The following is a 27,957-nucleotide window of genomic DNA, read 5'->3' as shown; positions in this document are numbered from 1 at the left end:
CAATTTTCATGGTTTTTACCATTCTTTTACTCCCTGTTCTATTATGAACAATACGTTACCTCTAATTTGACTCATTCATTATCTCAAATAAATATATTTTTAAAGGACACTTGAGATCACTACTGTAAATGAAAAACTGGTATAACTTTCCACCAGCCAAAAGCAGCCGTAAATACGATGAAAACTAGCATTGTTATTGTGGCTCAATATCATTGCCAGAAAAAGCCTGGGATTCACTCTCCTTGTTAATTAGAGAGATGAGGAAAAGTTAGAGAAGTGTTAACCACATACAAGAACCAACTGAGATTTCCATATTATATGCTCAGCTATTCATTGACATTTAATGTCATGTCCCTGTACCATGATCTATGCCTTCAGGCAGCCTGAATCTGCTTCTGTTGCTTACACTCAAAAGTCCCCTAACTGACACACAGTCTCCTGATGACCAGCTCTTCCCGTATCCCTGGTCCTACAACTCTTGCTTGCAAATGCCGTAGAGAAGCTTCATTCTGGGACAAGAAATAAAACAACGTTCAGTTTTGAGCATAGCCAGTTAACAGTAAGAGGCTACTAAGGTCTTTCTTGCTGCAAGTCAAATTGGCCGGGGAGCCAGGGCAGGGCTGAGCCCTTTCTGAATCGTTCAGTACTCTCTCCCTCTATGCAGTGGCTGCCACCGTGAGCATCAGATCTGCGGGTGTTGGATGATGATTGACTAAACACAGCAATGCACTCCTCTACTGCAGAGCCAAAGATGACTGCTGGTGTTTGGGAGGAAAGTCTCTGTGTATGTATTTTCCCATCTAGTTTTGTACGTAGAGACTGGAAACATTTCCCAGAATGACTGGAGAAAATGTCAGTCTTTATTATGGGCGAGATGAATCTGCTTTGGGGAAGTTTTATTGAATGTCCAATAGTCACGATTAGTCTTCATTGAATACTAAATATAAATACGAAGAATCAGAAAAGACAACCAGATTGTGAAAAATCTCATAAATTTATTTTTGCAGTGCTGATAAATCCACTTCTGATTAAAATAATTCATCACTTATCTATAGCAAGCAATACTGGGTGGTTATCCATATGTGAATTTGTCTTAGAAATATGTACCAACTTAAAGTGATTTTTAATAAAAATACATTATTTTTAGCCAGCAATTTGGTTCCAAGGGCTGGTTGCTGACAGAGGGAAGGGAACTATTCTATGAGTCAGTGAATGTTTTCCAGAAAATAAATTAAGGAGAAAACAAGAGAGGCAGCTAGCTCCCGGTGTGATACAAATTCATTGTGATTACCTTTGCCTTGAGTTTCATTTTTCTTAATTTTTTTTTGGGGGGGTGGGAGTGGATTGTGGCTGTGGTTTTGTTTTTAATCAAGTCAATCGGACAGCTTCTGATAACTCTGGCTGGGTTTGTAGTTTCCTTGGAAGTGTCATGACTTGGAGAAAAATCTGAGAAATGGCCTAGAATATGCCCACACTCGAAAGGTCTTTAGGATGACATTCAAGGCCCCTCACAACCAAATCTCCACCCACTATTCCCTGCTTCCCAGGTCCCCCAAAGCTATGCTTCAGCTGCATTAAATTCTCATCTTTCTCCAGAGTAGTAGGCATGTTCTCTGTGAAATAAAAGGGGGAGATAAGAAAACTTATTTATATTTGCTTGCATTTGTGTAAAGCTACTCTGGAAGGATGCTTAGGAGACAAAAGAAAGTGGTGATATGCGGGTGTGGGGGGGGGAGTAGGGTGGGAAATGAATGGGTGGAGGTAGGGATGGAGAGGGAGGAAGATATTCACTATACACATTTTTTTGCCTTTAAACTTTTGAACTATGTGAAAATATCACCCATTCAGAAATAAAAGGGAAGGAAGGAGAGAAAAAAGGAGGGAAGGAAGGAAGGATGAAGGACAAGAGAGAAGCAGGGAGGGAGGAATTCTCATTATTCTAGGAACACATTTCCAGGCCTTTGCCCTTGCTATTTCCACTTCCTGGATGACTTCTTCAACCTCGCACCCACACACATACTTCCATATTTTGCCAGGAAAACTCCTGCAGATGCTTCAGAACCCAATTCACATGCCACCTTCTTTGTGAATATGTCACCCAAGAAGAGTTCCTCTGTGCTCCAAAGAACCCTGGTCGGAATGTATACTCCCCATAGGCACAGAACAGGAGATGCCTTGTTCTCTGTTGTAGTATCTGCCTTTATTATGGTCCCCAACACATAGTAGGAGCTTTATAAACATCTATCGAATGAATAAGGAGACATAAGGAGGCTGCATAACATAGTGGTTAAGAGCACGAACATGGATGTCAGGCAGACCTGACCGATAAGGGCTGTGTGACCTTGGAAATGTGAACTACCCTCTCTGAGATTCAACTCCTCCCCCCAAGGGGTGTAGCAAAGACTCAATAAGGTAACTTACGTGCAATGAACATGCAGTGTTAGCTATATTATAGTGGCTGTACTTGCCGTGTCAGTTGGCACACTGTATGACAGTCCCCTGCCACATTTCTGCCTCCACCTCCAGGCTAGAGGTTCTTGAGGGTAGGGACTCTGTTTGCTCCATCTCTGTTGCAATTCTGCAGCACCTAGGCTAGAAGCCCTAGGCAAGAAGTCAGCCAGAAAGCAGTTCTCAGAAGGGTTTGTCGACTGACTTTAAAAGGGAGCAAATGAATGAGGAGCCTTCTACCAGAGGGGAAGAAGGAAGTGAAACAAATGAACAGGTAGGAATCACTCTTGCTGATAACTGGGACCCCAGAAGCACAAAGCACCCAGAGCTGGAAGAGAACAGAAGCCAGACGTCGGCCCTGAAGCCATCCCCTTAATGGGGATTCAAGATGAGTTGAGAGCTGGAGCCTGAGCTTGCCCGTCCTTCAGTAGGAGCCCTGCTCAGCCAGCCCTCACCCACTCACTTCCTTCTGCAGGGCGGTGCCTGGTGCCTCCTTGCCCTGGCACCCCTCTCCTGCTATGGCTTTTTCCCAGGTGCCATCTGCCCCAAACCCAGCATGTGCAGCCTTCCTTACCCCACTTCCCCATCCACTGGGCACCGGTCCGTTCCCTGCATTGGCCTTTGATCTTTTACAAACAGCATGGGTAGCTCCCGTTTGTCAAGCCCGTACACCATACTTTGCAGGTGTTATCATGTAAGTGTCATTTCCCCCGTTTTACAAAGGGGAAAACTAAGGATCAAAGAAGTTCAATGGGGGCTTCCCTGGTGGCGCAGTGGTTGAGAGTCCGCCTGCCGATGCAGGGGACACGGGTTCGTGCCCCGGTCCGGGAAGATCCCACGTACCGCGGAGCGGCTGGGCCCGTGAGCCACGGCCGCTGAGCCTGCGCGTCCGGAGCCTGTGCTCCGCAACAGGAGAGGCCACAACAGTGAGAGGCCCGCGTACCGCAAAAAAAAAAAAAAAAAAAAAAAAAGAAGTTCAATGACTTCCTCACTGTTGCATAACTATGAAGAGGTTAAAGCCAGGATTTAATCACACAAGTCTATTTGGTTCTGAGATGAGGGCTCCTAACTACACCCCAAGTCCCCTTCCCAATGAGACCCACGGCAGAAGCTTGCTGAGTTTCACACTTAGCCCATCCCAATAGCTCTTTCAGATTGCCTATTCCAACTGGGAATGCAGCATCTCGGGCAAGGCATCTTCTATGATCTTCTTGAATACCTTCCTAGATGGGGAGCTGACTCCCTCATTGCCTCTTCCCCTCCAGTTTCCTTCCACTGCGCTGGTGGGCAAGCTGACGCTCCTTGGAGCTTCCTAGACCAACTGGAGGGTCTCTGCTGCCCTCGCCCTGTCTCCTGTCTCCCAGAGTTCAGCCTGCCACTCAGCTTCAGAGGGAAGCCTCAACCCCTCGTGCCCTGGGCACAGTGCTACACATATAATAGATGCTTGAGATGGCTGTCTCTGAGTTTTTGCCTGGGCAACCAGACCTCCAAAAGAGGGACCCTCCCCTGCCCAGGCTGTATCTGATGTGCCCAACTATTCCTTCAAATGACTGTGTTGACACATCACAATGTACCTTGGGTAGCTTGGGATGGCAGGCAGCTCTCTGGATGAAGAAGTATTAATTGTCCTGGGTGTGTGAATCCAGCTTTCATTTACTCCATTCACTGTCTTTCATTAAATAGTCACTGTGAATATACTGTGCTGGACACCGAAGACCCAGACATAAATCAGACAGTCTCTGACCTCAGAGAGATTCCCATGGAGTCAGAGTCCTAGAATTGGAAACAGAGACACAAATGCAACGTGGAAAGAAGAACTGATGACGCTGTAATTAACAACACTTTGCATCATTCTTAACGCTGCCGCCTTGCCCTGCAGACTGTGCCCTGGCGCAGACCGTGTCTGCCTTGTTGATCACCGTTTTTTCTTGCGCAGAGCCGTGCTCAATGGGAACTCAATGTTGATCTGGTGAATGAATGAATGAACAAACAAACAAATGAATGAATAAATGTCCTAGAAGTTTACACAATGTGTTGCTGGAACACGGGGGCTGACACCAACTCCTTGGAAAAAGAGTGCTGAGCAACGAGTTTAACTTCATGGCTCATGTGCCAGTGGGGGTGGGAACTGGGGGCTCAGGAAACTGCAACGAGCAGAAGGAACTGCCCAGACGAAGGCAAAGAAATTCAGCAAAGGCTGAAGTGTTTGGGGAGCTACAAGTGTCTTCGTGTGACTGCGAAAGCAATTCAGGGCTGTGCCAACGCACTTAATTATCTGAATTTTGAGCACAGCACTGAGTCTGCAATAGAAGCCACTGTGGTTTACACGTAGGAAAGGGGAGGGGCTGTGTCCACACCCGTCAGGAGTAAACTCCCTACCTATTCCCTCTCCTTTTGCCCAGCCTGGGTCCCTGGACCTGCAGACATGACCTTGAGCATCTGCCTCCCATGGGATGGAGACTACCAGTGCCTCTCAAGGAAACAGGCATGTGCTTAAATTCACGGCACACTCTCCGGTGACTGGGCAAGTGACGCGCCCTTTCCTGGGGCTGACAGATCCCTGGGCTGCTCATCGACCGGTGTGCCTACCCCCAAGCACTGTGATTAGCCAGGGTGTGGTGACAGCTGGCTGACATTAATTATCTGTGAGTTAGAGGCATCTGAAAGCACAGGCAGAGGGCTGTCAACAGAGCAAGACAACAATGATGATTGCTCCTGGGCTTTGCAGCGGGGACCATGACCGGGGACAGGGGCTTTCAGGTTCAAGGAGGGGTGGGCAAGGCCAGCAGCCCTTCCCAGCAGTCTCCAGGGCTGTCCACCAGCAATCTTTGGGTTAATTCACAAGTAGGTCAGGCATGCGGTGGCGATCAATGCATTACCCATCACCCTGCCCCAACGCCCCGTCCATCACCACATCCTGGCAGTTTGGCCTCCTAAATAGTTTTCACATCTGTCCACTTCTCTGCATCCCAGTGATGCCAGCCCAGTCTCCTAGCGTTGCAATTGCCTCCTCTCTTGTCCCTTCCTGTACTCAGGCCCCCCTCTACACACAGCAGCCAGAGCAGACCTTCAAAGTCCAAGTCAGACCCTGCCACTGCTCTGCTCAGAACACATCCTCCCTGCAAACCCAGCCTGTGGCCCTGCTGGACCCTCCAGCTTCATCTCCACCCCAGACCTCTGCTCTCCTATCACAGTCACTTTCAATCGTTTTCCCAACCATGCCTCTTGCTATGTGGCTTTTGCCCATGCTGTTCCGCCTGAGTGAAATGCTCTTCCCTCTCTCCCCTATGCTCTAGTGTTCCTTAAATCTCATATCATGTGTCTCTTCCTCCACAGAGCACCCCTCAACCCCAAACCAGGACAAGTTCCTTTGTCTCACAAGGAGGCAGTGCAAGGTAGTGGCCAAAGGCAGGGAAGCTGGTGTCAAACAGCCTAGATTCAAGTCCCAGTCCCTCCCTGACTGTGTGACACTAGACAAGGTACTTAACCTCTCTGAACCTCAGTTTCCTCCTCTATATAATTGGAGATGACAATAATGCCAATCCCACAGGGTTGTTTTAAGGACTAAGTTAGTAGAGGTAAAAGGCACTTGGAGCCAAGCCTGGCAGTGTGCTATAAAAGCAATGGCTGTTGATGTTTATACATTTCTTGTTTCTCTGTTTGTAACCATACCCTCCTGAATGGAATAATTTGATTAATTCTGTCTTCTTCAATATGCTCTAGGCCAGGGCAACTCAATAATCAGCACTATTGACATTTGGGGATGGATAACTCTTTGTTGTGGGGCTGTCCTGTGTATTGTAGGGTGTTTGGCAACTTATGTGGCATCAACACAGGAGATGACAGTAGCATCCTTCTCATTGTGACAACCGAAAACGTCTCCAGACTCTGCGCAATGTTGCCTGGGGAAAATCAACCTGGGCAAGACCCCTGCTCTGGTCTCTCTGACCAGGGAGTGTAGGTGGTCTCCTTCACAATTTCCTCACAGCACCTCACGTTTAGCCCACAGTAGGTGCGCACTCAGTAGATATTAAATGAATCAATGAATGAGGGAATGAATGAACACATCCCCAGAGACATCTGTAATATAAGGGTCTCAGGGGATATGAAATCAGAAGGTCTGGGGCCAAGTCCTGCCTCCACTAGTCCAAGACGGGGGGCACCTAGGGCCAATCATTTCAGTCCTCTGAGCCTCAGTGTTCTCCTCTATGAAATGGGGGTGTTGATAATGATGCTGATCTCTCCCATCACATGGGGAGGTAGTTGGCCCGTTTGAAACTGATAGAATGACTTTGCTCCTATCACCGCAGCCCGCCTTGTCGGGCATCATCTGGGCCATGATGGGCATGGGCATGTAATATATGTAATACATAAGGAACGTAATATATCCCTTCCTCTCCCTTTTAATATTGCTGTAAATATGTCTTATGGGGGAGATAATCGAGATACAGCGCGAGTAATGGTGATGATGGAGTCAGACGGATAGAATCTCTCACCTGTCAGGAGGGCAGTTCCCCTGTCATTGCTCCATTATGAATGGTGTCTTGGGTAGATTGCTGTGTAGTGTATTTTGAATTATGGCAAGCCCCGAGCACTTAATTACATTGTGTTTCTAATAAGGAGAGGAGCCACATGGTAGCGGGAGAGCATCGTGCTCCAGAGTTTTGCCCACCCAGGTTCAAATCCTGACTGTGATGCTCCCCACTGTGTGAGCCCAGGCACATCACCTACCTTCTCTATTAAATGGGGGCAGAGATGAGTGTCACAGCACAGTAAGATATTTGGAAAGGACATGGGTTTAGAGGAGGGGCAACGCTGGGTGGGAAAACGGGATGACTCCAGTAAACTCCAAGTATCTGTCAAATGTGCTAACAGGGTTTATTTGCAGGAAATGATCCCATCCAGGGGACCTAAAAGATCAATGATTTGACTTCTAAGATGAACTGATTCTTCAGCTCTCCACTAGTTCTTCAGGGGTCACATGGCGCAGTTTCTAACATCCCTAGAAATTGGGCATTGGGCTCAGTCACCCTGGTCTCTGTTTTCATGTTCCCAAAATGTGAACTGGAAACGACAAGGACTTCTGTGTCGCATGGTGTTAGTCCAATGGCGTGGAAGGTACTCCAGTCAGTGGAAGATTGGATGCCCCACGTGTGAAATGTCTTCCATCCCGTAACAAAACTTACCTTTCCTGTCTTCCTTGCAAGCCCTTAGCCCCTCCCAAAAGAACAAACTACAGAGCTGACACACACACCCAAAATTAAATCTGGGGGGCTCTCGTAAAGGCTCAAGCTACCCAAGATTTTCCTGTCCGTGTCCAGAAGTAAGTGTCTCAATAATTCAATTCTAGTACCTGGTTGCAGCCCAGAATTAATGCAAGACACTCTAAGTGGGCACCCCAGGCCACAGGGCTGCTCGCTGGGCTTCCTGGGCCAGAGTCATCTCATTAAAAACCAGGTCCACTGCTCCCTGGGCTCCCCCACTGGGCTGAGGCCACTCCTCTGAGCTTCAGGCCACTTAACCAGCACAATGCCCCAAAGTCCCACCCAAAGGAGGGGGCACAGCCCACAGTTTTGCTAAATGTTACCATTGAGGTAAAACGGGGAAAAGTATCCAAAAGATTTCTCTGCATTGTTCCTTACAACTGTGTGAATTTAGAATTATCCTAAAACAAAAACTTATCACCGGGCCCCATTTCCAGGGTCTGATCCAGTAAGTCTAATGTGAAACTTGCATGTTTCATCACATTTCTTTTCCCCAGCTTTACTGAGATTTAATTCACATATAACATTGGGTAAGTTTAAGGTGTACAACATGATGATTTTTTTTCACATTTCTTTTATTTTTTAAATTGTAGTTGATTTCCAAAGTTGCATTAGTTTCTGGTGTATAGCAAAGTGATTCAGATATAGATACAGATATAGACATAGATATAGATACTTTTTCAGATTCTTTTCCATTAAAGTTTATTACAAGATATAGTCCACATATAAGTGATATCATATGATATTTGTCTTTCTCTGTCTGACTGACTTCACTTGGTATGATACTCCCGAAGTCCAGCCATGTTGCTGCAAATGTCACTCTTTCATTTTTTTTATGGCTGAGTAGTATTCCATTGTGCATATATATACCACTTTGGAGACCAATCTGGAGTCCATGTTGTCACCTGGGCTTCTGACTTACCACTGTGACTGACTATACATCCAGAGGTTCCAACAGCCCCCTCCCTGGGTTTGATCAATTTGCCAGAGTGGCTCACAGAACTCAGAGAAACATTTTCCTTACTAGATCACCAGTGAGTTATAGAAGCATTGAATTCAGGAACAGCCAGGGGGAAGAGAGGCACAGGGCAGAGTATGTGAGAAGGGGTGCAGACCTTCCATTCCTCTCCAAGAGCTCCACTCTCCCTGAATCTCCATGTGTTCACCAACCCAGAAAGTCTCCAAACCCAGTCCTTTTGGGTTTTATGATGACTTCATTACATAGGCATGATTGATTCAATCGCTGGCCGTTGGTGGTTGAACTCAATCTCCAGCCCCTCCCCTCCCTTCCCTGGAGTCTGAGGATGGGCCTGAAAGTTCAAAGCCTCTACTCGCAAGGTTGGCTCAACTAATCATCAACCCCCAAAAGTCACCTCGTTAACATAACTCAAGACACCTTTCTTGCTGTCATAGCTTAGGAAATTCCAAGAGTTTTAGGAGCTCTTTGGCCAGAAACAGGGACACAGTAACAGAACAGAAACAGTAACACAGAAACGTAACCAAATATATATATATATATATATATATCGTATTATAAATCACCATATCACAGTGATGGTGATGATAAAGAAGAAGCTAACAATGACAATGACAGCAACCGTTATAGCATTTATTGGTTACATACTGTGCACCAGGCTCTTTACATTGTGAGTACACCGTGCTCTACGTACTGTCCTTATAAGTGGAGCCTCGGAAGTTAAAATACGTGCCAAGGTCATGCAGCTGGTAGGTGATGGCGCCTGGACATTGATTCCGAGCGTTCACTTTTCACCAACATGTCAGGGATTGAAAACCAGTGTCCACTGCTACACTCCAGCCTGCAGATGTATGTTGTTTGACCAGCAAAGTGATTTAAATGTTTGGAAATTTGTTTTCAATATTTAAATATAAGATTTGGGTGTTTTTTTTAAATTTTCGTATTACTCGAAGTCCTTGTTTCTGGCTTTTGGAAAATTCAGAACATTGGCCACAGCAAGCCAGGGTTCCCACGTGATAACTATTGGCCTAAAGGGCTGCCCACTTTAGACCCAGCTTGGATCCACCATTTTGCCAAAGTCCATACACGGGCTATTTCTCTTCTTAGGTTGTAGGCCGGCTCCAAAAGCATTTGCATTTTCAAACTTACCATTTCCACAACATTGACCACAGGCCGGTGGTCAGCCATCTGGCTTTTAGATCCTACTGAGTGACCTTCCTCTGGCCCAGGGATCAGAGGCTGGCTCTGGGACCTCACTGACTTTCCATATCTCTGGGAAGGCCTGCTGGAGGTCCGGTGTGGGCTGTGCCTGATGGGAATCCAAGGAACTGGTCCAGAAGCTGCCACGGCATTGCCCTTAAAAAGCATGACATGAACTTAGATCCGAAGATGAAATTGGTTTGGGAGGTGGCAGGTCCTGTGCTCTCCGCACCGTGGCTGCTGGGAGAAAACAATCCATCTGGCACGAACAAGATCAATGCCAGCTCAGTGAATTCCCCCAGAAACTGTGAAATTGCGTAAAAGATTTGATCAAAGTCCCCATCAGCCACCAAGCTGTAATGACTTCTGTGATTTTTCTTAACCGGATTTTAATGTTTATGTTTATTATTTAGGGACTGATGGAGCACAGGAAATGCCTCAGCCTCTGGACGCCTCTCACCTCTCCCGTGAAGCACTTTAAGAACTCGGAAAAACTCAATTGCAAAGGAAAAGCATTTGGCTCTCAATGTTTCATGTCTGTTCCCGCTCCCCAGGCTTGGAGACAGCTCAGGAACTTAATTAAAATCAGCGGAGAAAAAGAATTGAATAAATCACAACATGAATATCTCTGAAAGTCTATATCACAGCGCAGCGGCATGGAGGTGAACAAAAGATGCTCTGTTCCCTCTCTCCCTCTGGAAAGGGGAAATATTAAAATTATCTCAGAGCACACTTGATCTCTCTCTCTCTCTCTCTCTCTCCCTCTCTCTCTCCCTCCCTCCTCTCTGATAGCAGGAATAGGAGACAGAGACTGTCAAAGAGGTCAAGGGTATGGATCTGGCCCTCATTCCCAAAAGAGGTCACTAGACACAGAAAAGACCCCCAACCATCACTGAACGTAAGACATGTGACATATTTCTCCCTCCAGCAACGCTACAGAGTCATTGCGCTTAAGCCCCATTTTGCAAATTAGGTTAAGAAATTTTCCCCAAGTTTACCTGGCCTTCAGGTGGCACCTGATGCCCATTATTTACCTTGAATTCAGCAAGACATCCTTCCCCAAATAGCCCAGTAGATTCTTCCTAGCACTTGTGGACAAATTACTTCCAGGGGATCTGAGTCACACCCAGAAAGGGATGGGAGAGGACTCCACAGGACCACCAGCCTGGTGGCCCCTGCCTCTCAGCACAATCACTTCACCACTCAGTCCCCACGAGGACTGGGCTCACTCCTTACAATTGCCAGAGGAGGAAACTCTCCTCCAGCCTTGAAAATGCACTTAAGCGTCTAACATCCCGCATTCTCCATGGAGCAGACCTTGCTCAAATCTCATCTGAATCTTTTGGGCTGCAGGCTGGATCTTGTCCTTAGGGTAAATCTGAAAATGAGTGATGGACCTTTTCCTTCTTTCATCCCTCCCTCCTCTGTCCTTGTCAAAGTTCTGCCCTCTTGCCTCCCGAAGCAGGTGAAACACCCAAACCAGTGCCTGGCACAAAGCTTGTGTTTCTTAAATATTAATTCCTTGTGTTTGTTTCTTCCTTCCACCGTGCCTGTGCTCTGGGGTGGGGGGCACTCACCGGCCACCCCATCCTTCTCTTGGAGTTATTCACAGTCTCAAAAGAAGGACCATGCTTAAACACAGAGCTGCAAGGCAGGGACGTAGATGTGACAACAGAGCTAAAACTACTGTGGGATCCCAGGGAGAGACCTGCTCTGCCTTTCATGACCCAGTCTCCAGCATGCCCCTACCTAAACCCTTCTGGTTGCCTTTAGGACAAAAGTTTGATCCCTGGGTCCCCCCCCCCCCCCCCCGCATCTGGCTCCACCTTAGGGCGTCCTCCCTTCTCTCACAGCAACCTCACTCCCTGCCCTGAGGGTCCTCACACAAACTCTTTCTTCCTCCTGAAGTATTCTTGCCTCTCCACTTTATCTGGCCATATCCTATTTCTCATCCATACTCTGCTTAAATACCACTTTCCCAGGAAGCCCTGCAGGACCCCCAGCCCAAAACAGGTGCAGGTTCCTTGCTATGTGCTCAAGCTAGTTTCCTTTTTAAACACTTGCAACACTGAACGAATAGTTACTCTTCAATAGCTGTGTTTTCTGCTTGACCAGAAGCACCCTGAGGGCGGGGAAGACGTCATACCAGCTGATATTTTAGCTGGGGCTTGACGGTTAGATAGAACAGACCAGTGGGAAAGGGACAGATGAAACAGGAACATAAAAGGTGTTCCTGGTGGCGCAGTGGTTGAGAGTCCGCCTGCTGATGCGGGGGACACGGGTTTGTGCCCCGGTCCAGGAGGACCCCGCATGCCGTGGAGCTGCTGGGCCCGTGAGCCATGGCCACTGAGCCTGCGCGTCCGGAGCCTGTTGCTCCGCAACGGGAGAGGCCACAACAGTGAGAGTGAACCCTTGCCCCAATAACGCCATAACACAAACAGCTCGACGCTCAGCAGCTTACAGCAAAAAGCATTTATTCTCATGCTCCTGGGACTGCAGCTAGGCTGATCTAGGCTGTCCTTGTGCTCTGCTGCAAGCTGTAAGTAGGCTGCACTTGGCTCCAGGCTCCAGGTCGGCTTCAGTTCACACATGGCTCAGGCTCCAGGGTTCGTTCAGGGTCCAGACGGAAGGGGTTGTAGCCACCTGGAGCACGTCCTTCTCATGGCAGATCATGTTATAGCTAAAACTGACCGGACTAGCTAGGTCTCCATCACCTTACGCTTCACTTGCACGCCCTCTTTCCATATGTTTTTTTCTTTCTCTTGTTAATGATTCCTTTGCACCTAATTGCCTAGAGTAACTCATTTGTTAGTTAAAGCTATACCAGGCACCCGGTGTTTATCCTCTTTGAAACAATCCCTCACATTCTTCTTCTTTGAAGCATTCTTCATTCCAGAAGAGGTCACTGTACAATAACCCCAAAGACCACTAGAGCCCATCTCTGGACCTCCCGATGCTGGCCTTGACGGCTTTGAAATGTTCCATGAGAAGAGAAGAATGCAGACCCCGCAGCTGCCCCGATCCTTATGAAGAACCCTATTTTGAGCTAACACTGTAAGTTTTACTCACTGAACCCTTTCAGGGAGGACACAGTCTTGAGGGCATTAGCCTGTTGTGGCCTCCTTTGCCTGGCAAAGCAATAAAGCTACTCTTTTCTTCTTCACCTGCTTTAAACTCAATAAAATGCTCATCACTAGAGTATTTTGTCACTATGAGATTGACAAGTATAGGGGAAAAGCTAACAAGCTAAAAATGTTGAGGAAAAAGCATAGAAAGAGCCCGAGTCCTTAATGACACCACTGGGTAGCTCTAAGACACCCAAGGTCATTTCAAGGAAACAATGAGTATCCTTATGGCTTAAGCCACTGTTCCTCAAGCAATCTGTCACTTAAAGCTGAATGCATTTCTAATGGATACAAGGGCTATGAACTAAACCCGGGGAAATAACAACAAATATTTAATTGGTGGGAATAAAAGGAGGAGCTAGTAAAATAGGAAGGAAAGTGAAAAGAGAGACCTTGGAATGTGGAGAAAATATTAAAATATAATCAGAGCCCAATTCTGCAGGGAATTTCATTAAGATAATGCATGAAAATTATCCACTGGATTTCACAGGCAGGAGGCCACTGCCACAGACTAAAAGTTTGTGCCCTCTCAAAGTTCATAGGTTGAAATCCTAAATCCCAATGCAACGGTACTTGAAAGTGGAGCAGTTGGGAGGTGATTAGGGCATGAGGGTGGAGCCCTCATGAATAGGATTAGTGCCCTTATAAAAGAAACTCCAGAGAGACCCCCTGCCCCTTCTGCCATGTGAGGACATAGTGAGAAGATGGCCATGTATGAGTCAGGAAGTGGGCTCTCACCAGACACCAAATCTTCTGACACCTTAATCTTGGACTTCCCAGCCTCCAGAATGGTGAGAGACAAATGTCTGTTGTTTATAAGCTGCCTAGTCTATGGTATTCTACTATACAGCCCAGACCAACTGAGACAACCATTGATGTCCTTAGTGAGAGAAAGGTTGTTGCAGGCAGGAGATAAATGGAATGAAAGACCACAGGGAATGGGCATTTGGGGAATATCAGTGTTCATTCACTCCCTTCTCCATTTTGTGTGGGACCTTGCCCATGACTCTAGGGCTGAGGCATGTGACCCAGAACTGGCCATTTAGCCCAAGCAAATCCCCCTAACTATAGCCATTAATTCAGAGGTTGGCATGTGCCCCATCTTGGGCTAATCAAAGTGGAATTGGGGACTCTGTTAGGTGACAGGAAGAGAGAATCCCTCTATATATTTGTAATTTGTTACGTATTTAATTTAGGAAAGATTGCTATGGTAACAAGGGAAAGAAATAAGAAAATATATTGCCCTTTATAAAAATGCAGTAAAAGATAAATCACAAAGAGCCCCTCTGTTGTACTGAAATATTGTTGCTCTGTGATTAACACTCCACACATCAACCCGGTTTTGCAGATACTCTTTTTTTCCTCACTGGACTTGAATTTGGAAGGATGGGAGGATCGAGCCATGTTGCCAACATGTAGGTAGAGACTCTGAAAATGGATCCAACAGTAAAAGCAAGAAAGAGGAGAGATCTTGTGACATTATGTGAGCATCTGAATCAAGCCATACCTGAAGCCAGACAAATCCCCTGACCATTCTCCTTCCAGTTTGGGCTAGAGTTCCCACCACCTGTATAGAAAGAATGATGATAAAAGGAGTGAAATGGAGTGGAGGAAGTGGTGATTAGTAACTGTCCTTTTTACTCAAATGCTGGAACTAGCAGGCAATGATTAAATCCCTCCTCAGCCCTCTCAAGGATTACCCTGTTTAGCCACCATTATTCAGTCAGCAACTGTCATTTCTGCCTTACATGATGGAAAAGGAGGGGAGAGGCTGTTGACTCTTTTAATCTCTTTCTGTCTGAGCACACTGGGGTCTCATGTTCCTTTCCTCCAATTGGAGAAGATGAGCCATCCACCTGATTTATCTCTCCCTGTTTTTATTTGCTTTTGTTTTCATCAGCCTCCAGCAAGATGCTACAAGTGTTCCCCCAAAGTACATTCAAGAGAAAGTACTGATTTCAGAGTAACCAGCAGTCTCTGTGCTATGATGCAGTCCCACCAGGATTGTCCATGTGGGGCCAGAGGCTGTTTGCCAAGACCTCCCGATACTTCTCTGAGCATGGTCTGCATTGAGCTCTGAGTCTCCATGGGGCTGCTGCTGGGGGCTAAGTGGCTGCAGCTGAGCAGGTCAGAGGTTCGCAGGAGCAGGGAGCAAGCAGATCGTTACAGTCATAGGGACCCTAGATGTGTTGTTGGTGCCCCACCCATCACCCCAGGACCCTGCTCAGGAGAGAGGTGGGGAGAGGTAAAGGGGCCAGGAATATGCAGATGCCCTGATGTGAGAAACTTCTGATATGCCCAGTCATCCAGCCCAATTGAGATAAGCCTGGAGAAACACAGTCTGATCTGTTTTTAGCTTCACAAGGGAGATCAAAGACACCAGATCTGGACTAGAGAGAGAGGGAGTGCTACATCTGTCATGATATGGCTTAGAACTAGGAGTCAATTATGAGACCAAATACAAAACAATAAACCCAGGCAGGTCAGAGAGGGGAGAGCTGGGAGAAGAGCAAAATCTAGAGTAAGAATCACAAACTCAAATGACTCCAGGGCTAAGGTAAGAAAAATAAGAGGATGAGCCATGCTGGGAATAGATCATGGAGAACCGGAGAACATATGCCCCACCAAGATAAGCATCAACTCAACTTGCTATTCAACTCAAACTTGGGAGAAATAAAGGGTAGTGTTGTCCAATTATTCTAGAGAAGCCAGAAAATGATTGGATGTTATTAACTGGAATTACTTCATTTTTAAATACTGGTCACTAATTCTATTCCTCTTTTTTTTTTTTTCTCAACAATATGGACTTTTGGTTTCTAGCTGGGCATGTAAGAAGTTTAGAAATCACCACTCAATCCTAACAACAAGTAAAAAGCTGAACAAACTGAGAAATCAGCAACTCTTCCTAAATTCTTCAGAGACACAAGGTCACAGGGAAAATTGCTGCCCCCCCAAACAGACAGGCTGATACAGAGAATCACAACTTACTGAGCAGAAACCGCCCTGAAAGTAGTGCCTAGAAAAAAAATTTATGGTATTGAATATATCAGAAAAGAGAAATATCTAAAATCAATAATCTAAGCTTTTACTGTAGGACACTAGAAAAAGAAAAGTAAATTAAATTCAGAGTAAGTAGAAGAAAATAAATAATTAAAATCAGAGCAGAAATGAATTGAAAATGAATATTGAAAATCAATAGAGACTATCAACAAAATCGTAAGGTGGCCCTTTGAAAAGGTCAGTAAAATTGATATGCCTTTAGCCAGGCTGACTAATCAAAAAACAGGGAAGACACAAATTACTAATACCAGAAATGAAAGAGGTGACATCACCACAGATCTCATGGACATTAAAAACATAATTAAGGAATATTATTAACAACTCTATGCCCACATATTTCATAACCTAGATGAAATGGACCAGTACCTTGAAAGACACAATCTGCCAAAAAATACACAAGAATTAACAGGTAATCTGAATAGGTTTATATCTACTAAAGAGATTGAGTCAATAATTAATAACCTTCCAAAACAGAAAGCACCGGGCCCTGGTGGGTTCACTGGTGAATTCTTCCAAACACTTAAGGAAGAAATTATACTAATTCTCCACAATCTCTCCTATAAAATAGAAGCCAAAGGAATACTTCGTAACTTATTCTATCATGCTATCATTACCCTACTACCCCCCAAAATCAAACACATTACAAGAAAAGAAAACTACAGACCAACATCACTCATACACATAGATGCAAAAATCCTCAACAAAACATGAGCAAGTAAAATCCAACACTGTATAAAAGAATTATACACCATGACCAAGTGGGGTTTATCCCAGGTATGGAAGGCTGGTTCAACATTTAAAAATCAGTAAATGTAATTCATCAAATCAGCAGGCGAAAGAAAAAAATTTTCATGATCATTTCCATTCATGCATTTGACAGAATCCAATATCCATGCATGATAAAAACTCTCATAAACTTAGGAATAGAGGGGAACTTCCTCAGCTTGATAAGGAACATATATAAAAAAAGAAAACTTACAGCTAATAATAGTGAGAAACTCAAAGTTTTTCCACTACGGACTTCCCTAGTGGTGCGGTGGTTAAGAATCCACCTGCCAATGCAGGGGACACGGGTTCAAGCCCTGGTCTGGGAAGATCCCCTATGCTGCGGAGCAACTAAGCCCACGCGCCACAACTACTGAAGCCTGCACGCCTAGAGCCTGTGCTCTGCAACAAGAGAAGCCACTGCTATGAGAAGCCCACACACCACAACGAAGAGTAGCCCCAGCTCACTGCAACTAGAGAAAGCCAGCACACAACGAAGACCCAACACAGCCAAAAATAACTAATAAATAAATATTTTTTTAAGAAAACTCAGTCAACAGCAATGCCACTGAACAGCATCTCAATATAGGACAGAATGTGGTTAGACAACAAGTATTTGTGAAGTGCCTATGATATTCCAAACACTATCCCAGGATCCGGTGTACAATAGTAAACAAAAATAAAATATCTTCGCCTTATGAAATTCACAATCTGGTGAAGAGGCAATGAGTAAACAAATAAGTTTGATAACATATTAGGGGAAAGTAGGGTGGGGTAAGAGGTACCATTTCAAATAGAGTTGGCAGGGATGGTGTTGAAAGATGATACATGAGAAGACTTAAAGGAGGTGAGAGAAAGCCATGAGGATAGCTGCGGGAGAAGTATTCTAAGCAGAAGAAACAAATGCAAAATCCCTGAGACAGGAACATGTAAAAGTAACAGCAAGGAGAGTGACAGGAGGTAAGAGCAGAGGGGAGCAGATTATGTTCCAAAGTAAGGACTTTGGCTTTTATTAGGAGTGAACTCAGAAGCCTCTGGTTTCAAGCAGAGAAGTGATATGACATGGCTTGTTTTTTTAGTGTAATAGGTATTAGCTTCCATCCTCAAAGTCAGAAAGAAAAGGAATATCACTTTATTTCCCTTAAGGCAACCTAGCTGTGACCCTTCTCTCACAGGAAAGCAATTCCCTCTCCTCCACAACTGCATCTCCCTCCTTTGCCTCATATCACTCTTGATTAAGGGCAGTGTATGAAGACTGGAGTGCAAAGGTCTGCCTCTAATGAGTTACATCATGGTCATTGCTGGTGTCCTTGCTGTCTGATCTGCAAGAGGTCCCGAGTCATGGATAAAGCATTGCTTGAGATCCCTTGCCAACAACCCTATCTTCCTATGTGGGGTTTGCAAACTGTATTTGTGCAGGTAACTCCAGTTGCTGTAACAAATAAATTCAAAATGGCAGAGACTGAATGAAATGGGAGATCATTTCCTGCTCATGTGATATTTCAGATACCCTGGTGCATGGGGAGCACTCCTCCGAGTGGTGATGCAGGGACCCAAGCTTCTTGCATATTAACCTCCACAAGCCCCTAGAGAATCAAAGTTCCTCTGCCCCCAGAGAGAAGGGAAAAGAGAGGAAAAGCACATCCACTTCTTAGCCACCTTGACCTAGAATTCATACACATCACTTCTATTCACATTCCATTAGGGAGAGAGAGTCACATGACCTCACATGGAGACAAGGGAGGTTGGAAGAGGCTGCCAGCCAACACTGGGAGAAGATCTGAATGGTAATGAGGCTGACATGGGGCCAATGGCACCCTGATGAACCGTGTGTAGGCTGAGTGTATATGAGTTAGGTTAATGTCAACGTACTCCATAGAACATGGACTACCAGGTGGGAAAGGCTGTCTGAGTTTGAGTTCCCACTCAGTCTTGCTGGGAACTTGCTGAGTTCCATAGTGCAAGGCAGGCAACCTCTCTGAGCCCCTGTCTCTCCCATTGGAGTCAGTGATCTATAAACCACTTAGCACAGTGCCTGGTACATAGGAAACACTCAGTAAACATTATCACATGTTCTCACCACAACCTGCAGGCACCTGAAATCCAGAACTTCCGTCCTATCCAAGGCCTGTATCCACGAGGCCTGACCCTGTTAGAGGCTCTGCGCTAGAATTAAGAGGTTCTGGTCTCCTTACAACTCCACGCGTTTGTCTTATTAGGACCCCTCTTGGGTGGGCCAGTGTGAGTGGGCCTCTGTTTTGGGGAATGCAATTCTCCCAACAGAAAAGCAGATCAGGCTCAAGTGAGGTTAAGGGATTCCTAGAAATTTAAGGCAGAGAATGAAAGTTGGTGTTTTAATAAGATTTCAGGGAAGGGAGAGAAGGAAGAAGAGAGAGAGGTAAAAAGGATGGAGGGAAGAGTAGAAAGAAGGGAGAGAGCGTGTTAGGTAGAAATTTGGGAAAGGGAAGATATAAATTAGAAAGGAGGAAGGAAGAGAGAGAGAAAGAGGGACGAAGAAAGGGAAGAGGGAGGGAATTGGAAGGAGGAAGAGCTGGACTCTGGAGCCTCTTGGAGGATCTACGGATTCCTTTGGCCAGAGGCAAGTGTCACTGTGATCTGGGCTTGGTGCCAAACGCCCATGAGCTCCCACCTACCAGCCTCGAGGGCAGCAGCAGGCCCACTATATGCACAGCTTCATAAAGGACTCATCATTTTATTGTCAAGAGCACGTGCCGATCTCATCCAAATCAATTCATTCCTTAATCACACTGGGAATGGAGCAGAATGTGAAGCACCCATGTGGGAGCGATGAATATTAGCAGTATTTAACGTCCAAACGCTTCTGATACCATAAAAGCATCCTCGAGGTTGCACGATAAAAATCCAAAGTTTAATTCTTGGGTAACAAGGCCCCAGGCAATTGTGCCTTATTAATTCTGACAACAGGAATATGTATGCGAGGGCGTGACAGCCGGCTACTTAGAGCCATGCCAGCTGCCAGCCCCAGGACCTGGAAGTGATTAGTGTGCGGCCCAATTGCAGAAAGATTTAGGATCCCTTTCACTATGGGATCTTTCTCAAACACCAAGCTGTAAATACATCATCTTCCCCACCCACCTGCACCTCAAGGGATGTTTTGGAAAAGGCAGAGAAATTGAAACTAGAGGCTTATGGGTGCAGGGAGGCAGACACTGGAGAAAGATCTGATGCAGGCAGGTTGGGACAAGTTATGTACTGCACAAGGCCTCCAGCTGAAGAGGGGTGAGCAAGGGCTGAAATTCTGGTCTGAGCTCTGCCCACCAAGCCATGTGCCTTGGCATGAGGCTATACCTGCTCTGAAAAGGCAGGTTTTTCCTTAATCCAACCACCCAGAGGGTGAGCTGCATAAACTCTTTGAAACTCAATTTCTCCATTTGAAGAGACTGGACTAGATGAGAATGTGCCTTTTGAACGGAACATTGCTTAATCCCAATTTGTTCTTTCAGTCATTCAACACACATATATACAGGTGCCTATTGTCAACTGTATAATAGATAAGACTCTGGAGATATGGAGATGGCCTCCTCATTTTAGAGGAAAGACAGGTCCTAAGGCAAATATTTACACTAGCAGTATATGGGGGGTTATGGTGGGACCACATCTCTGTTCCAGTACAGGAAATGCCTGAGGCCTTATTTTTGTGGCGTCTCTCCTGCAGCCCAGAACAGCAAGGGCAAACAGTAGGATATTAATAATGCATTTATTATATTGCTTTGATTTTTTTTCTTACCCAATTTCCACCTCTACCAAGCTGGGATCTCCTGGAAGTCGTAACTATGCCTTATTCATCTCTGGCACCCCAAAACCTAGCCTAGTGTCTGACACACAGCACAGGCTCATAATGGGTTAAGTATTTGCTGTATGTTAAAAATCTCTAGTAAGTACTTTATACATACTAACTCCTTCAGTCATCATTTTTGTTCTGCAAGGGGTCATTTATTATCTTACTTATTATCTCTCAGCCCCCAAAACACTCTCTAAACCATACTGCACACATTTTCTGTAAAGGGCCAAATACTAAATATTTTAGGTTTTGCGGGCCTAAGTATTTGTCACAAAGGCTCAACACTGCCACTGTAGCACGAAAGTAACCATAGGCAACACATAAACCAGTGAACCTGGCTGGAATTCATGGACGCTGAAATTTGAATTTTACATCATTTTCACATGTCAAAAATATTATTCTTCTTTTGATTATTTTCAACATTTAAAAATGTAAAATTATTCTTAAGTTGTGGGCCGCATGAAAGGAGGCTAAATTTGGCCTGTGGGCTGTACTTTGCCAACCTCTGCTCTACTCTGACATTGTGGGGCTGGCTGTCTTCACACTTCATATCCCAGAATTCCTTGATGCCTGGCTTCCTTTGGGGTTTTGCCAGAAGGAGGCATTGCTGAAAGATCGGTAGAAGGGGAGAAGGGACTCGCTCTCTCCAGTTTCTGGCAGCATCTCTGCAACAGCAGAGGACAGTCAAGGCTCTAGCCACTCCCAGGAGTTGTCACTTACTGCCCCCATACGTGTAAACACCAGTGACCCGGTGTCCCCTAAGGTGTGAGGACCTCCTGGGGAGGACTTCCCTTCAAGATCCAGAGGCCCACCTACCAGGTATTCTCCCACGAGCACCTAAATGCTGTGGCATCACCTCTTGCCTTTCCTACCCAGCACTAAGGAACAGTTACTGCTGTCTACATTTCTAATATTTAGGATACGTTCCCTCCCCTTTTTCACTCTTCTAGGCTCCTAACACCTGTGTAACCAATTCCCTGTATTAAATCTTCTCCATTTGAAATACCTAGCATGATGAATGTTTTTCTAGCCAAACCCCAACCAATATATCCCCATTTTATAGATGAGAAAATGAAGGCTGCTAGAAGCATAGGCCTTGTCCAGGTCATTGTAGCAAGTAAGTCAAGAATACTTTGTCCAAAATACCATTTCTATTCAACGTTGGGCAAAAGTTCATAAAAGATACAAAAATTGAAAAGAAGTAAAGATACCTTTATTCAATTTGACATGATTGTGTATGCAGAAAATCCAAAGGAATCTACCCCCAAAGCTACTAGAACTAATATGAAAATTTAGCAAAATTATTAAATACAAGTTGACTATTAAAAAATCAATTATATTTCTATATAATACCAATAAATAATTGGAAAATTAAATAAATATTTAATAGCATGAAAACTATTAAAAAAACGTAGAAGTACATTAAATAAATGCTATGCAAGAACCCTTTGTGTGCTAAAAAATTACAAAACATCAATACATTGCTAAGTGAAATTAAACAAGACCTAAATAAATGGAGAGGTATACTATGTTCATAGGCTGGTGGACTGGAGGACTTAATTTGTTAGGATGAGATCTCTGTACATTGATCAATAGATTTGATGCAAAATCAAACAAAATCTCAGCAGCCCATTTGTAGAAACTGATGAGCTGATTTTTAAATTTGTGTATAAATGAAAGGCCTAGTACAGGCAAAATAATCTTGAAAAAGAAGAAAGTTGGAGGACCTCCGCAACCTGACTTTAAAACTGATAATAAAGCTACAGTAATCAAGAGACTATGGCATTAGAATAAGGATCATTGCAACAGAAGAGAGAATCCAGAGAAAGACCCATAATTACACGGTCAGTTGTTGTTGTTTTTCTTTACTAAGGAGCCCAAGCAATCCAGTGGGGGAAAGAAACAGCTTTTTAACAAATAGCACTGGAACAACTGAGTAAACATGGGGGGGAAGATGAACTTTGACCTCTATCTCACACCCTGTACAAAAGATCAAGTCAAGAAGGATCATGGATAGAAACCTAAAAGCTAAAACTATAAAATTTCTGAAAGAAAATATAGGAGAACAATTTCACAGCTTTGGCAAAGATTTCTTAGGAAAGAAAAAGGGCTAACCATAAAAGAAAATAAATGGAACTTCATCAATATTTTAAAATTGTGCTCATCAAGTTATATCATTAAAAAACAGGTCAGCCACAGACTGGGCGAAAATATATATCTGACCAAAAAAATCGTATCCATACTACATAAAGAACGCCTACAAATCAATAATAAAAGACAAATCACCCAATAAAAATTGTCAAAAGACTTGAACAGACATTACAAAAGAAGATAAATTAATGACATATTAGCACATGAAAAGGTGCTCAATATCTTTAGTCATCAGGGAATTACACATTAAAACTCATTGAAGGGTGTTAAATACTCATTAAAGTAATGAGATAAAACCTCACACCCAATATAATGATCCCTGTGTAAAAGACTGAGAACAGCACATATTGCTGTTGGGAGTGTAAAATGGTTCAGCCACTTCAGAAAACAGCTTGGTGGTCTTTTACATGATAAAACATACACCTACACTATAATGCAGCAATTCTACTCCTGGACATGTGTCCAAGAGAAACAAAAACATATGTCCACACAAAGAGTTGTTCAAGAATGTTATTGATAGCTTTACTTACCACAGCCCCAAACTGAAAACCACCCAAATGTCCTTCAAGAGGAGAATGGACAAACAAATCTTGATATAGCCACACAATGGAATACGATTTACCAATGAAAAGGGACAAACATTGATAATAGCATGTATGAATCTCACAGACCTTAAATCAATCAAAAGAAGTCAAACATTGAGCTTCCCTGTTGGCGCAGTGGTTGAGAGTCTGCCTGCCGATGCAGGGGACACGGGTTCGTGCCCCGGTCTGGGAAGATCCCACATGCTGCGGAGCGGCTAGGCCCATGAGACATGGCCGCTGAGCCTGCGCGTCCGTAGCCTGTGCTCCGCAACAGGAGAGGCCACAACAGTGAGAGGCCCGTGTACGGCAAAAAAAAAAAAAAAAAAAAAAAAAAAAAAGATGTCAAACTCAAGAGAACACATCGTATTTATATGAAGTTCAAAAACAAAAATCTATGGTGATAAATATCAGAGTAGCAGTTGCTTCTTGGAGCAGGAGACAAAATTGGCTAGAAAGAGGCCTGAGGAAAACCTTCTGGCGTGATGGAATTTGTCTTGATTGGGGTGAGAGTTTATGCAACTGTCAAAACTGTACAGTGAAGGTCTGTGCATATCACTGTTTATGAATCATACCTCAATTTTTTAAAGCCCCCGAAATATTTGGTGATAAATTGTTTGCAAGGGTGTGAGGAAATTCACTAGCATACATGCCTGGTGAGAGTATAAGTGTGGTGCAATCTCCCTGGAGGGCAATTTTGACAATACCTATCACAATGAGTAATACAGATGCACACTTGACCCAGTCATTTCACTTCTAGAAGTCATCCTACAGATATATGCATGCATGATGTAGAGACAGTTGTAGAAAGATATTCTTTGCAAAATCGTTTGTGATAGCAAAAGACTGCAAATAACATAGCCAACCATTTATAAAAGGCAGGTTAAATAAATTGCAGTGCTATATGTTAATAGAATACAATGCAGATGTTAAAATAATAAGGGAGATTGCTATGTACTGATATGAAATGATATTCAAGATGTATGATATATTGATACACAGGAAAAAACGTGTAGAACAAAGTTTATAACATTCTTCCATAGGTGTAAAAATAAACGTGCACATGTAATATATCTTGAGAGGTACATAAGAAACAGAACATAGCTGTTGCCTCTGGGGCTGGCAGGCTGGGAAGTGGGAGATTAGACACTGGGGGAGAATTATTTTCAATGTATTACCTCTTTCATTGTCTGAGTTTTTCTTTTTGTTTTTTACCATATGGGTATTATATAAATCAATAAATTTTTAAAAAACAAAGAAAAAGACCAGCATAATGGGGTCAGTCCATTTTCCCTGGCGCTTGACCCAGACCCTTTAGTTCCTGTGCCCCGTATACTCTGGGGCTGTCCTGATTCCTCCTATAATAATCACCCCCATCCTGAAGATATAGACCACCTCCAATCTCAGATCTGAACTCCAATCCACCTACTGTCTCGGTTTTGCTTTCCTACAGGACCACCAGTGCTTGGGTTATCATATATTTCCACCCAGCACTGCCCTCCACCACTCAGCATTTCAGTTGTTGGATTTTCCAGGCTTTTCTTTATTCCTGACTTTTCCCAAGCAAAACAGATCTACCCATAGCTAGCACCATGCCTATGCCCCCAAATGAGACTATGAACTATCCCTGTAATTTCCAGATGCCTTAAGATATACACTCTTAACCAGTTAGTAGATTATCGATGACCTACAGCTTTAGTCCAGCTTTTAAACATAACTTCTTAACGAGGCTACCTGGACAGTTCGCCTCCAGGCAGAGCGTAAAGATAATTGTGACCTCCCTGATGAACACAAGGGTGGGCACAGGGGAATTACTGTGCATTGTTCATGAAGGCATCCTGGGGGCCTTGCACCCACTTCAGGGACAGATGCACTGCTCCCAGCTTCCTCTCTGATCCTGCAGTCTGATTTGTGGGCAGAGAATCAAAGAGCATGGTCTGAAGCCTGACTCTGACTTCCTGTGTGGTCTTGAGCACATCCCTTCTTTGGGCCTCTGGGCCTTTCTCTGTTGCATCAGGTAACCTCTCAGGCCCTTGCAGCATTTAACTTGAGACTTCTAGTGTCTGCAATTATAACTATTTAGTAAAATTTATTTCACAATCAAAAAATGAAAAAGGAAGCAGCAAGGATTTTTTTTCAACTTTTAAAAATGGGTTAAAAATAAGAAATATTATATTTCTTTTTTTTTTTTTTTTTCGGTATGTGGGCCTCTCACTGTTGTGGCCTCTCCCATTGCGGAGCACAGGCTCCGGACGCGCAGGCTCAGCGGCCATGGCTCACGGGCCCAGCCGCTCCGCGGCATGTGGGATCCTCCCGGACTGGGGCACAAACCCGTGTCCCCTGCATCGGCAGGCGGACTCTCAACCCCTGCGCCACCAGGGAAGCCCAAGAAGTATCACATTTCTTTTAATCTTTGTTTTTCCAGCAGCACTGGTACCACCATGGAGCTCCTTAAAATGCAGAACCTCAGGCTTCATCCCAGACCTACTGAAGTAGAATGTGAATGTTAACAAGATTCTAAGATACTATTTTTTTTTTTTTTGCCTCTGAGCCCCCAAGGGAGATAGAAATGCATCAGAGATGTTATGTAAAACTGGCAGCTTCGGGAAAGAGTCTTCTCTATATCTTCAGGTCTCTGACACAGTAGATGAACTAGATGTAAAGCAGGACTCAAAACATTGGATGCCTACAGAGGTCAGGAAAGTAAAAACTAGCAAAGGAGCCTGGGTGGAGCAATAGGGAAGGGTGGCAACTGTGGTTCAGTGAAGTGCTTGTTTCATCTTAAGTGGCCTAGTATCAGTTAACGGTTGCCATATGGAAATGCAGGATCTGTGTTGCCACATACTGTGTTTTTGTTTGTTTGGGGGTTTTTTGGTTTTGGTTTTGGTTTTCGTTTTTTCGGCTGTGTTGGGTCTTCTTTGCTGTGTGTGGGCTTTCTCTAGTTGTGGTGAGCAGGGGCTACTCTTTGTTGTGGTACACGGACTTCTCATTGTGGTGGTTTCTCTTGTTGTGGAGCACAGGCTCTAGGTGTGTGGTCTTCAGTAGTTGTGACACACGGGCTCAGTAGTTGTGGCTCGCGGGCTCTAGAGCACAGGTTCAGTAGTTGTGGCGCATGGGCTTAGTTGCTACATGGCATGTGGGATCTTCCTGGACCAGGGATCAAACCCATGTCCCCTGCATTGGCAGGCGGATTCTTAACCACTGTGCCACCAGGGAAGTCCCTGTGATTTCTTTTTTAAGTTAACCTGGATATTCAGATTTCTATGTGGAATCTCTTAATGATAAAAACATCATCAGGTCAAACACAGCACAGTTTAAAGCCAAATGTAATAACAATTTCAAAAACCCTGAAGCAAGAATAAACTTGAGTTCAAAACACAAAAGGCAAATAAGCTGGCTGGAGTGTGATGAGTAACAGGTAAAGTAAAACAAGCCCAGAAGGGGAAAGTAGGGGTGTTGGCTGCTGACAGGAGGAGGCAGAATGATGTGGGGTTTATTGGTGTACATGGCGGTTAAAGGCGCAGGGACTGGAGTCCAAGCCTGCCCTTTTCTATCTCTGTGACTTTAGACAAGTTATTGCATGCATATGTACCCTCTCTTTCTTATCAGCAAAATGGATTTAATAATGGTATGCACCTGAGAAGGTCAAAGCAAAGAAGCAGAGATTAATGTAACAAGGTACTTAAAATAGTGTGTAAACCAAAGTAAGCCTCAATGATTGTTGTGACTGTTATTATTTGCCTTCTTTCATTAGCACTACAAACGTTATGAGTACCTGCTGGGGGGCCAACCCACACATTAGACTTTTTACAATGGGCTTACCAGCTCTTCTCCTCCAAAATTTTCAAATAAGGAATGGGCACACAAAGATCTGTCTTCTCCCCTCAAGATGCCTCAGCCTGCCCTGACCCAGACCCAGCCATGTTGTTTGTCCCGAACATTCTTTCTCCCCCTCCGCCCATAATTTGTCTTGTAGAGTAGCTCAGTGTTCAAGGCCCTCTGCAGGCTGCCCACTATCAAAGCAAGGCCATTTATTCATTGAACAAACATGTATCTGGCATCAACAGTGTGTTAGGCACTGAGCTAGTTCTTAGAGATTCAGGTGTGAACAAGATTCTGACCCTGTGGAGTTCCATTCTAGTACAGGGGATGGATGATAGCACATAAGCACATAAATAAATAAGACAATGTCAGAAAGCAGTAAATTCCACCAAGATGATGAGATCAAAATAGGGGTGGCCATTTCAGAATGGGCTTTCCTGCTATACCTCTAGATAGAGAATTCATTTGCCTTGACCAAAGTTTGAAGCCCTGAATGATTTAGACAAGAGCCCATTTGACACTCACTCATTCATTCATTTATTCATTCATTCCACAAATATCTTATGAGACCAAAGATTTGCCAGGCTTTTTACTAAGCAGTAAAGAAACAGGAATGAAAACACATGATTCCTACCTTTAGTGGACTTCCCAGTCTAGTGATAAATGAAGACATATTAATAGACAAGTAAAGTCTGAAAGAATCTTTTTTAAGCAAAGTTTTAAGGAAGGAGTTTATTTCATT

General features: G+C 44.4%; 1 long non-coding RNA gene across 1 annotated transcript in view; it reads right to left on the bottom strand.

Annotated features, from left to right (window-relative positions):
• Positions 1-8,343: 8,343 nt before the first annotated feature.
• The window catches only part of LOC137207011 (uncharacterized), a 195,752-nt gene continuing 176,138 nt past the window's right edge, over positions 8,344-27,957 (bottom strand). Inside the window, exon 4 of the long non-coding RNA XR_010934908.1 lies at positions 8,344-10,044. This is a non-coding gene — a long non-coding RNA (uncharacterized lncRNA). The remainder of the gene's footprint in view (positions 10,045-27,957) is intronic.

This window comes from Pseudorca crassidens, chromosome 15, assembly GCF_039906515.1.
Source record: "Pseudorca crassidens isolate mPseCra1 chromosome 15, mPseCra1.hap1, whole genome shotgun sequence".
NCBI classification, from domain to species: Eukaryota; Metazoa; Chordata; class Mammalia; order Artiodactyla; family Delphinidae; genus Pseudorca; species Pseudorca crassidens.
The sequence above is the reverse complement of the archived record's forward strand: the minus strand, read 5'-3'. Positions and strand labels throughout refer to the sequence as shown.